Genomic DNA, 8,872 nt, shown 5'->3' on the forward strand with positions numbered 1-8,872 from the left:
AACTCTTCTTTGAATGAAACCAGACCAGGTAGTCCTCTGTGTTGGGGACCTCATATCAACTGGTGTATGTTGCTTGCTTGATGGTCTGGTGTTTGAGAGATCTTGGGTATCCAGGTTAATTGAGACTGCTGGTCCTCCTATAGAGTTGCCCTACTCCTCAGCTTTTTCCAGCATTTTCCTAATTCAATCACAGGGGTTACCAAGCTTCTGTCCATTGATTGGGTGTAAATATCTGCATCTAACTCAGATCCTTGTTGCGTCTTTCAGAGAATAGACATTATAGGTCCCTTTTTGTGAGAACTCAATAGCCTCAGTAATAGTGTCAGGCCTAGGGGCATCCCCTTGATCTTGATCACAATTTGGACCTGTCACTGGACCCCCTTTTTCCTTCAGGTTCTTCTCCATTTTTGTCCCTTCATTTTGTTCAGACAGGAAAAATGATGTGTCAGAGTTTTGCATGTGGTATGGCAACCCCATCCCTCATTTGATTCCCTGTCTTCCTGCTGGAGGTGGGCTCTACAAATTCTCTCTACCCACTGTAAAGCATTTTGTCTAAGGTCCCTCCCTTCAAGTCCTGAGAGTCTCTTACCTCCCAGGTCTTTGGCACCCTCTGGAGGGTCTCCCTACCTCCTACTTATGAGGTTGCCTGTTAGAATTCATTCTGCTGGCCCTCAGGGCTTCAGTTGCCCCCATCCAATACTTGATAATGTTCCTCTATTCCCCTCTCTGTCCCCTTTAAAACCAAAGTATCTCCCTCCCTCCCCCTTGTGGTTGCTATCTTCTCCCTTCCAAATGGCATTAAGGTGTCCTCACTTGGGCCCATTAGCATGTTAACCTTTTTGAGTGCTATAGACTCTATCTTGGCTATTCTGCACTTATTTAATTAATATCCACTTAATAAGGAATACTTACCATGAATAGCATTTTGGGTCTCAGGTACCTCATTAAGGATGATATTTTCTAGTTCCATCAATTTGCATGCAAACCTCAGGATGTCCTCATTCTAGATAACTCAGTAGTATTCCACTGTGTAAATGGATTACATTTTCTGTATCCACTCATCTGTCCTGGAACATCTGGGTTGTTTCTATCTTCTGGCAATCACAAAAAAGGCCACTATGAACATAGTGGAACACATGCCCCATAGTGGAGTACCTTTTGGGGATATACCCAAGAAAGATATAGCTGGGTCTTCAGGTAGATTTATGTACTATTTTCTGAGAAACATCCAGATTGATTTTTAGAGGGTTGTAACAATTTGCAGTCCCTCCAGCAATAGAGGAGTGTTCCTCTTTCTCCACACCTTCTCCAACATGTGTTGTCATCTGAGGTTGTGATATCAGCCATTCTAATTGATCTATGGTGGAATCTCAGGATCATTTTGATTTGAATTTCACTGGTCACTAAGGACTTTGAAAATTTCTTTAGCTACTTCTCAGCCATTCAAGATTCCTCTGTTGTGAATTTTCTGTTTAGTTCTATAACCCTTTTTTTTACTGGGTTGTTTGTTTGTTTTGATGGTTAGCTTCTTGAGTTCTTTATATACTTTTAATGTTAGCCTTCTATTAGATGTGGGGTTAGTGAAGAATTTTCCCAACACACATGTTAATGATTTGTCTTATTGACAATGGCCTGTGCTTTACCAAAGCTGATCTAGGACACATCATATTCATCAAATGGGAAATCCACCAAGAGAACGTCTCAACTCTGAACATCTATGCCTCAAATACTAAAACTCAAAATACAAATAGAACTCCATACAATAATAGTGGGACACTTCAATACCCCACTCTCACTAATGGACAGGTCATTGAACAGAAACTAAACAGAGACACTATAAAAGCAATAGAGATTATGAATCAAACGGATTTAACAGATATCTATAGAACATTTCATCCTAAAACAAAAAGAATACACCTTCTTCTCACTACCTCATGGTTTTGTCTCCAAAATCAGCCATATAATGGGAAACAAAACAAGCCTCAACTGATTAAAGAAGATCGAAATAATATCACGCATCATATCTGATCACCATAGCCTAAGGCTGGTTCTCATTAATAAAACAACAACAACAGCAACAACAACAACAACAACAAAACTCAAATATATGCAGAAACTGAAGTACTTTCTATTCAATGATAACTTGGTTAGGGAAGAAATAAAGAAAGAAATTACAGAATTACTTTGAGTCAATGAAAATATTGCCATGGCATACCCAAATTTATGGAACACAATGAAAGAAGTGGTAAGAAGAAAATTCATAGCCCTAAGTACCGTAGTAAAAGAGCTTGAGAGACCTTACACTAGCAACTTAATAGCATATCTGAGAGCTCTAGAACAAAAGGAAGCATACATACCCAATAGGAGTAGACAGCAGGAAATAGTCAAATTCAAGGCATTAATCAACCAAATAGAAACAAAGAGAAAGATACAAAGAATCCAAAAATAAATAAATAAACTAGAAGCTGGTTCTTTAAGAGAATCAACAAGATAGATAAACCCTTAGCAAAACTAAATAAAGGACAGAGAGGCAGTTTCCAAATTAACAAAATCAGAAATGAAAATGGAGACATAGTAAAAGAAAAAAACATATTCAATAAATCATCAGATCCTGCTACAAAAGCCTATATACACAACAAAACAGAAAAAAAATGTAGGTGAAATGGATGGTTTTCTAGACAGATACAACATACCAAAGTTAAAGCAAGAGCAGGTAAACTATCTAAACAGGCCCATATCCTCTAAGGAAATAGAAGTCATTTAAAAACTCCCAACCAATAAAAGTCCAGGGCTAGAAGATTTTAGTGCAGAATTCTACTAGACCTTCAAAGAAGACCTAATATCAATATTCCTCAAAATTTCCATAAAATAAAAGGAACATTACATAATTTTTCTATGAAACTAAAATTACTCTGATATACAAACCACAAAAGGACATAACAGAAAAAGAGAACTTCAGATCATCTTAGCATATGAATATTGATGCGCACATACTGGATAAAGTTCTTGCAAACTGAAACCAAGAACACATCAAAACACCATTGACCACAATCAATTAGGATTTATTCCAGGGATTCAAGATTGGCTCAAAATATGAAAATCCATAAATGTAATCCACTATATAAAGAAACTCAAAGGCAAAGCAAACAACCATGTCATTAGATGCTGAAAAGCATTTGACAAAATACAACACCCTTTCTTGCTAAAAGTATTGGGGAGATCAGCAATTCAAGCCCCATACTTAAACATAATAAAAACATTTACTGGAAACCAACAGCCAATATCAAGTTAAATGAGACACTTGAAGCAATCCTATGAAAATCCTGGACAAGACAAAGTTGCCACTCTCCCCTTATCTAATATAGTATTTGAGAAATTCTGGGTAGAGCAATAAGACAACAAAAAGAGGTCAAGGGGATACAATTTTGTAAAGAAGAAATAAAGGTACCATTATTTTCAGATGATATGATTGTACATAAGTGACAACAAAATTTCTAGCAGAGAATTTCTACAGCTGGAATACAACTTCAGGAAATTGGCTGGATATAAAATTAACTCAAATAAATCTGTAGACTCCCTTTATACGAAAGAGAGAAAGAGAGAGAGAGAGAGAGAGAGAGAGAGAGAGAGAGAGAGAGAGAGAGAGAGAGAGAGAGAGAGAGAGAGACCACAAATTCAGGAAACACCTCCCTTCACAATAGCCACAAATAATATGAAATATCTTGGGGTAACTCTAACCAAACAAGTGAAGGATCTGTTTGATAATAACTTCCAAGATTTTCAAGAAAGAAATCAAAGATCTTAGAAAATGGAGAGACCTCAGATGCTCCTAGATTGTCAGAATTAGCATAGTAAAAACGGCCATTCTACCAAAGGCAATCTACAGATTCAATGCAATCCCCATCAAAATCCCAACATAATTCTTCAAAGACATGGACAGATCAATTCTCAAATTCACCTGGAAAGGAAAAAAAAAAAAGAATCAGAATAGAAAAAACAATGCTTAACAATGAAAGAAGTGCGAGAAGAGTCACCACTCCTTCTACAAAGAAACAGTGATAAAAACTGTATGGTATTGATCCAGAGACAGACACATTGATCAATGGAATAGAACTGAAGACCCAGAAATAATCTTTCTAATTATTAAACGTTTTTCCCACTTGAGGCATTATCTCCTTAATGGTGCACCCTCTGACAGTTCATCATTCCGTTCCTCCTCCCCCTTCTCCAGGAGGATGTCTCCACCCTCTCCCATAATCCACCAGATATCCCCCAGCCTTCCTGAGGCCTCAAGTCTCTCAAGAGTTAGGTGCTGCTTCTCTCTCTGAGGCCAGAACAGGCAGTCCTCTGATGTATATGTGTCAGGGGCCTCATATCAGCTAATGTATTCTACCTGAATGGTGGTTCAGTTTATGAGAGATCTTGGAGAGTCAGGTTAGTTGAGACTGCTGGTCTTCCTATGGGGTTGCCCTCCTCCTCAATTTCTTCCAGCCTTTCCTTAACTCAACAACAGGAGTTGTTGAAATCTGTCCATTGGTAGGGCATAAGTATATGCATCTGGCTCTTTCAGCTGTTTTTTGGGTCTCTAAGAGGGTGGACATCCTAGGCTCCTGCTGTGAGCACACCATAGCATCAGTGATAGTTTCTGGCCTTAGAGCCTCCCCTCGAGCTGGATCCCAGTTAGGGCAGATCACTGGACCTGCTTTCACTCAGTCTTTTCTCATTTTTGTCCCTGCCATTGTTTTATATAAGGACAATTCTGGGTCAGAATTTTTAACTGCAGGATGGCAATTTAATTGCTCTATTGGAGGTGGCCTCTATAAGTTTTCTCTCCCCACTGTTTGGCATTTCTTCTAAGGTCCCTCCCTCTGAGACCTGAGTATTTCTCACTTCTCAGGTCTCTGTTATACCCTCTATCTCCCAAAGTTGCCTGTTTCCATTCTTTCTACTTGGCCTCAGGGCTTCAATCCTGCTCCCTGCTTCCAACACTTGATCATGTTCCCCTTTCCTCCACCCTGTTCCCTCTCCCATCCAGGTCTTTCCCTCTCTCTGCCCTCTGTGATTGCTTTCTTCACCCTCTAAGTGGGATTGAGGAACCCTTCAGCTTGATAACATTCTTGAGTTCTGTGGATTATTTACTGGGTTTTCTGTATATTACTGGCTAATATCCAGTTATTAGTGACTGCAAACCATGCCTATCCTTTTGGGTCTGAGTTACCTCACTCATAATGATATTCTCTAGTTCAGTCCATTTGCCTGCAAAGCTCAAGATGTCCTCATTCTCTATAGCTGAATTATACTCCATTGTGTAAACGAACCACATTTTCTGTATCCATTCTTCCATTGTGGGACATCTAAGTTGTTTCTAGCTCTGGCTATCACAAATAAGGCTGCTATGAACATAGTAGAACACATGCTCATGTGACATGGTGAAGCATCTTTTGGGTATATGCCTAAGAGTTATATAGCTGGGTCTTTAGGTAGATCTATTTCCTTTTTATTTCCCCAGAAACTTCAGATGTATTTCCAGAGTGGTTGTACCAGTTTGATTTCCCACCAGAAATTGAGGATGGTTCTTCCTACTCCACATTCTTGCCAACATGTTAAGTTACCTGAGGTTTTTACCTTAGCCATTTTGATTACTGTAAGGTGGATCATCAGTGTTGTTTTGATTCACATTTGCCTGATTACTAAGGACTGAATATTTCTTTAAGTGCTTCTCAGCCATTTGAGATTCCTTTATTTTGAATACTCTATTTAATTCTATTCCCCAATTCTTGACAGAGTTGCTTGTATTTTTGGAGGTTACCTTCTTAATTCTTCATAAATTTTGGATATTAGCACTGTATTGGATGTGGGGTTAGTGAAGATTCTTCCCAATCTGTATGTTGCAGATTTGTTCTATTGACTGTCCTTTTCCTCACAGAAGCCTCTCAGTTTCATGAGATCCCATTTATCAATTCTTGATCATAGACTCTGAGCCATGGGAATTGTGTTTAGAAAATTACACCTTGTGCCAATGACTTAGAGGTTCTTTCAGATTTTCTCATCTATTAGACTCAGTGTATCTGGTTTTATGTTGAGGGAAATGACCCCTAGGACATGAGCATTCTGCAAGGTGATAAATAAGGATCTATTTTAATTTATCTAAATACAAACTGCCAGGTAGACCAGCACTATTTATTGAAAAATGCTTTCTATTCAACTGTATATTTATGGCTTCTTTGTCAAGGATCAAGTGTCTGTAATTGTATGACTTTTACTCTGGGTCTTGAATTCTATTCCTTTGATCAACCTATCGGTCTCTATACCAATACAATGCAGTTTTCATCACTGTAGTATAGCTTCACATCAGGGAAGGTGTATCCCGCAGAAGATCATTTATCTTTAAGAATTCTGTATTCTATCCTGTTTTTTTCCATATAAATTGAGAATTGCTCTTTCCATGACCATGAAGAACTCTGTGGGAATTTTGGAATTTTGATGGTGATACCGTTGATTTTGTAGATCGCTTTTGGTAGGATGGCAATTTTTACTGTTAATCCTACCAATCTATGGTCATTGGAGATTTTTACATATTCTGAAGTATTCTTTGGTTTCTTTCTTGAAAGACTTTAAGTTCTTGTCATACAAATCTTTGACATGTTTGGTTAGAGTTACCCAAGATATTTGATAATATTTGTTTCTATTGTGAAGGATTTTGTTTCCCTAATTTCTTTTTCTCCCATTTATCATTTGTATAAAGAAAGTCTACCGATTGGTTTGAGTTAATATTATATCCAGTCATTTGCTTTTTAACTGTAAAAGATCTCTGGTTGAATTTTTGTGGCATCTGCAAATAGTGATAACTTATTTGACTTATTCTTTGCCACATTGTATCAGCTGTGATCTCCTTTTGTGGTTTTATTGCTCTACCTAGAACTTTGAGTACACATTGAACAGAAAAGGGGAGAGTAGGCATCCTTTCTTCTCCCTGATTTAAGTGGGATTGCTTCAAGTATCTTTCCTACTAAGTTAATATTGGTTTTTGGTTTGCTGTGTATTGCTTTTATTATATTTAGGTATGAGCCTTGAATTCCTGATCTCTCCAATATTTTTCAAATGGAAAAGGTATTGTATTTTGTCAGATCTACATCTAATAAGATAATCATATGATTGTTTATGTAGGGGATACTTTAATGGATTTTCACATATTGAACCAACCTTGCATCCCTGGGAAGAAGCCTACTTGATCATGCTGAATGATAGTTTTGATGTGTTCTTTGGTTCAGTTTGCAGAAATTTTATTGAGTATTTCTGCATCAATGTTCATGAACAAAATTTGTGTGAAGAAAAATTTTTTTGTGTTTCTTTGTGGTTTAGGTATGAGAGCAATTATGGCTGCATAGAGAAAATTATGGCTGCATAGAATACGCCTTCAATTTCTATTTTATGAATAGTTTGAGAAATGTTGGTATTAAGTCTTCTTTGAAGGTCTGTTAGAATTCTGAGCTAAAGCCATTTCACCCTTGGCGGCTTTGTTTTGGAGGTTTTTAATGACTTCTTCTATTTCCTTGTGCAATGTAGGCCTGCTCAGATAATTACCTGCTCTTGCTTTAAATTTAGTATGTGGTATATGTCTAGAAAACCATACATTTCATCTAGATTTTCCAGTTTTGTTGGGTATTGGCTTCTGTAGTATATGATGATTTTTTGAATGTCCTCTGTTTCTATTGATTTGTCTCTCTTTTCACTTCTCATCTTGTTAATTTAGATACTGTTTCTGTGCCTATTATTTAGCTTTGCTAGGGATTTATCTATCTTGTTGGTTCTCTCAAATAACCAGCTTTTGTTTTTCTTTTCTTTTCTTTCTTTCTTTTTTCTTTTCCTTTTTTTTCTTTGTATCTTTTTCTTTGTTTCTATTTGGTTGATTTTGGCTCTGAGTTTGACTATTCCATGCTGTCTACTCTTCTTGGGTGTATTCACTTCTTTTTTGACTAGAGGTTCCAGTTGTGTTGTTAAATTGTTGGTGTAGGATCTCCCAAATATCTTTACCAGGGCACTTATTGCTATGGATTTTCTTCTTAGCACTTCTTTCATTGTGTCCCATTAGTTTAGGTATGTTATATCAACATTTTCACTGAATTTCAGGAAGTTTTTTATTTCTTTCTTTATTTCTTCCCTGACCAAGTTATCATTGAGTAAAGAGTTGTTCATTTCCCATGGGTATGTGTGTTTTCTGTTGTTTTCGTTGTTATTAAAGTATACCATTAGTCCAGAGATATCTGATAGGATGGATGGTGTGATGGTTTGTATATCTTTGGACCAGGGAGTGGCAACATCTGAAGGTGTGGCCTTGTTGGAATAGGTGTGACCTGGTTGGAATGGGTGTGTCACTGTGGGTGTGAGTATAAGATCCTCACCCTAGTTGCCTGGAAATCAGTCTTCCACTAGCAGCCTTTGGATGAAGACATAGATAGAACTCTCAGCTACTCCTGCACCATGCCTGCCTGGATACTGCCATGCTCTTGCCTTGATGATAATGGACTGAACCTCCGTTCCTGTAAGCCAGCCCCAATTAAATGTTGTTTTTTTATAAGACTTGCCTTGGTCATGGTGTCTGTTCACAGCAGTAAAACCCTAACTAAGACAGAAGTTGGTACCAGGAGTGGGATACCTGGATGCTGTGATAGGCCTGACCATGCTTTTATTTGAAAGAATGTGGATTTTTGGACTTCAGATTTGGAACTCAGTGGAATGCTTTACATGAGGCTTAATGGGTCATCCTAGTAGGAATATGGAAGACTTTGTTGCTGGGAGTAATTTGAACTGTGTTGATCTGGCCCAAGAGATTTCAAAGGAGAAGAATTTCAGTATGTGGCATAAAGACTGT

The sequence above is a fragment of the Mus caroli genome, unplaced genomic scaffold (genome assembly GCF_978045245.1).
Source record: "Mus caroli unplaced genomic scaffold, Mus_caroli_1 scaffold_11, whole genome shotgun sequence".
Classification (NCBI taxonomy): Eukaryota; Metazoa; Chordata; class Mammalia; order Rodentia; family Muridae; genus Mus; species Mus caroli.